We start from the raw sequence: 3907 nt of genomic DNA on the forward strand, positions 1-3907 counted from the left end.
CCCCCCCCCCCCCCCCCCCCCCACACACACACACACTGTTAGTGGGCGGGGCTTAAAGCCCACATCACCAGTGCACAGACTCTGGTTCCAAAACTAAACGGGTTTCTGCTGGCTTCAGCTCCAACAACAAGGGAAGGTGGAGACTGTTAGTCTTCAGAAACGAGGCAGGAAATGTTCCTCGTGTTGACAGCGCAGGTCAAGGCACACGTCTCCCTTTGGACAAAGCTGTTGTAGATTATTAATCTGTTGCTGAATTTAAGCTAAAGTTTCTGTAAAACATGTAGCTTCTTGTCTGTTCTGCTCTGATTGGTCAGCTCCAGTGGCCTGATCTGGCTCCGCCTTTCTCTCCACACCAGCTTTGTTCTGATTGGACACATTAGCCCCGCCCTCAAACCTCAGCTGCTTTATTATCTGAGTTTGTTCTTGGATCCAGCTGGTTCTGTTCGGTTACAGAACCTGAGGTTCTGGGTTCCTTCTGGTTCTGTTCTGATGAGCAGATCGTTTCTCTGTCTGCAGCTGTTTGTTTGTTGTGAATCGATGTAGCTGCTGCACTCAGCGGGTTCTGGTCCAATCAGGACTCATTAGGGAGCTGCATCGGGCCGTAATGGGCTCGGTGCTGACCGTCAGCACAGATCACGTTACACAACAACAGACAGGAAGCAGCTCTCGCACAGACCGAGGTCAGTCAGTCAGAACATCATCTGAGGAGGAACCGTTCCATCAGAACAACCCAGAAAGCTTCAGAACCCGTTTAATTCAGTGGCCTAATGGTAGAGTGTCCGCCCTGAAACTGGGAGGTCGTGGGTTCAATCCCTGGCCGGGTCATACCAAAGACTGAAAAAAGGGGACCCATTTCCACCCTGCTTGACACTCAGCATTAAGGGTTGGATTTGGGGGGTTAGATCACCAAATGATTCCCGAGCGCGGCACCGCTGCTGCTCACCGCTCCCTCAGGGGATGGGTCAAATGCGGAGAACAAATTTCGCACACTCAGGTGTGTGACAATCAGTGGGTCTTTCTTTCTTTCTTAGGTCTCCATGCTGCTGATGGAGCTGTCGCCATGGTAACGAGCCGATCGGGTCAGTCGGACCTTCAGGAGGTCCAATGTGTCGGTCAGAACCACGTTTGACCGTTTTTAAGACTAAACGTTTGTGACGTTCCTCAAAGTTCTCTAACTACCAAAGGTTCTCTGGGTCCGAGCAGAACCTCCGAGACGGAACAACACGAGGTTCCACGAGACTCAGGTCAGGTTTGACCTCTGACCTCACGGAGACAGAACAAGGTTCCGGGCTCAGTTATGGGTTCTGCAGTGAAATAATAAATATTAAAACTTTGTTTTTCTGACTGAAAACAAACTGTTTCCTGTTTCAACTCCTGCTCTCCTGAGGACAAACCTCCTGCTGGATCCCTGATGTCCCTGAACGCAGCACAAAGTCCAGACAACTGAACTGTCCCAGACTGTCCCAGACTGGACAAAGATGATTAAAATCAAATCAGGTTTTGATGATGTTTATTTTATTTCTGGTTCAGTTAAATTTTTTTTTTAAATAAAATTTCATAAATAAAAAGCTGAAGAAAAAAACTAACATTTTCTGCTGAACTGAGCTACAACAACAGCAGCTAAAACGAGCTGAACAGCAGCTAAAATGAGCTGAACAGCAGCTAAAAGCTTTATTCGTGGTAATGAGAAGAAGATAAATCAACTTTAAAACCTGGAGGTCCTTCAGATCTGATGATTGATTTCAGTTGTCCTCTGGTCCAGGTCGGTCCAGTTGTCCTCCGGTCCGTTTGTCCTCCGGTCCAAGCCGGTCTTTAACCTCTGGTTTGGTTTTATCTTTTTTATTTACTGCTTTATGTGCAACACTTTGGTCAGAGGTAGTTTAAGGAAATAAACTTTAAAAATAAATTCTAAAAAGTATAAAAGTTAAACAAACTAAAATGAATTCTTTACGATTTATCTGAAGTTTTAACCCCAGAAAACATTCAGACAAGAACTTATTTCACCACAGATGGTTTCAACCGGATTTAGGTCAATAAATAAAGTAGTTAAAGTAATTAAAGTAATAAATAATTGAAGTAATAAATAAACTCAGGAGGATTTCTTCCCTCAGTTTTTCTGAATGTTTTCTAATAAAAAAGGACATGAAGTTTATTAAAGTTTTATTTTCAGTTTCTGACTCTCTGAGTTCATATCTGAAGTTAAAAACTTCACATGAATAAATCTGCCTTCGGTTCGTTTCGGTTCGGTTCGGTTCGGTTCGGCTCTGTCAGTCCGGAACTGAATTTGAACATATTAAAGTCTAAAATAAACAATGAAGTTTGATTTCTCTGATAATAAAGTGTTCATTGATTCGGACCGAAGCTGGGTGAGTTTGGACCGGACCGGTTCTGCTGCGGGCTCCTGGAGGAGGAGGAGGAGGAGGAGGAGGAGGAGGAGGATGATGAAGAGGAGGATGAAGAGGAGGGGGCAGTGCGGATTCTTTCCCGTCATTCCCTGCAGCAGCAGCAGCAGCAGCAGCAGCAGCAGTAGGATCTCCTCCTCTTCCTCCTCTCCCTCTTCTTCCTCCTGGTCTGCGGACTCTCCGTGCCCCGCAGCTGGAACTGGACCTCGGTTCGGGTAAGAACTCTTCGGTTCTTTGGGTTTTCTTGTTGCGGTGATTGGAGCTCCGCGGTGGGAGGGGGCCGGAGATCCTGAATCCCCGCTAACTTGGCTCCATGTCGGCCGAGTGTCGGCCGAGTGTCGGCCCATCCGGGCTCCGGCTCTGAACTCAGGGCGTCCGAACCGGTCCGCCGGGCCCCCGGGCCCAGCCTCGCTCCGTGGCCCGGCCGCGGCGCCTCTCGGTCGGCCTGTCCGCCTCCGTCCCCCGGCCTGTTCCAGACATTAGTCTGGGCCGCAGCAGACATTAGTCTGGGCCGGAGGATGGAGGATAATAACGGTGCGCCATGAGCGCGCAGGCGTGGCTCCGCGGGGGGGGGGGGAGGAGGAGGAGGAGGGGGAGGAGGAGGAGGAGGACAGATGCCTCTGATGGAGCAGGTTTGTTTACCTGTCCCGGAAAGTTCCAGAACCTGGTTTCAAACATCAGGAACATCAGGTTCTGTTTACTTCCTGAAACTGGTTCTAATTCAGTTCCTGTTGGGTTCTGTTGGTCCTTCCTAATGTTCCGTAATGTTCTCGAACTTCTCAGGTTGAACAGTTTAACTCATGGTTCTTCGTGGACATTAAAGACGTTACAGGAACGCTGTTCTGTAAGAACATTATTTATGGTGTAAAAAGCTCAACGTTCTAGTCTCTGGATTCTGTCACCTACTGCCATAATAACTCCAGGAACCTGTGGTTCTAAGACTCAAACAGAACTGAACTTCCTGTTTTGGGTTGAAGGTTCCTCTGAAGTGTGAGAACCTCCTTCAGGACATCGGGTTCTGTAATGGGTCGGTTCTGGATGCTTGTCTTCAGAAGGGACTGTATTTGGGCAGAGAGGGAAACATTTTGTGTTAAAATTAGTTTGTATAAAAACTTGGATCTTTGGAGTTGTGTAGAACCGAACGTGTTCTGGATCAGCAGCTGGTGGTTCTGCAGTTTTTTGTCTCTGTTTTTGGTTTCAGATTGATTTGAAGCAGCTTTGAAATGTTTTCATCTTCAGGTTTTTTACTTGGTGCTAAGAACACGAAGACGTTCTTCCATCAGAAAGAATATTAGTTCTATTTACTTCCTGCTGGAAGAAACAACTCCATGTTTGTTTCTGACACATCCTGATAATCAGGAGAAACATTCAGTGAGAAGCTCAAACTTCGGCTGTTCTCCCTCCCAGCTTCAGCTGTTTCCCCCCCAGCTTCAGCTGTTTCCCCCCCAGCTTCGGCTGTTTCCCCCCCAGCCTCAGCTGTTCCCCCCAGCCTCGGCTGTTCTCCC

General features: G+C 47.8%; 1 protein-coding gene across 1 annotated transcript in view; it reads left to right on the forward strand.

Annotated features, from left to right (window-relative positions):
• The first annotated feature begins 2479 nt into the window (after positions 1 to 2479).
• Positions 2480 to 3907, forward strand: part of LOC108250781 (spectrin beta chain, non-erythrocytic 1) — a 42404-nt gene continuing 40976 nt past the window's right edge. Inside the window, exon 1 of the mRNA XM_017440823.3 lies at positions 2480 to 2617. The gene's annotated coding sequence lies outside the window, so the exon portion shown is untranslated. The remainder of the gene's footprint in view (positions 2618 to 3907) is intronic.

The sequence above is a fragment of the Kryptolebias marmoratus genome, linkage group LG3 (genome assembly GCF_001649575.2).
Source record: "Kryptolebias marmoratus isolate JLee-2015 linkage group LG3, ASM164957v2, whole genome shotgun sequence".
NCBI lineage: Eukaryota > Metazoa > Chordata > Actinopteri > Cyprinodontiformes > Rivulidae > Kryptolebias > Kryptolebias marmoratus.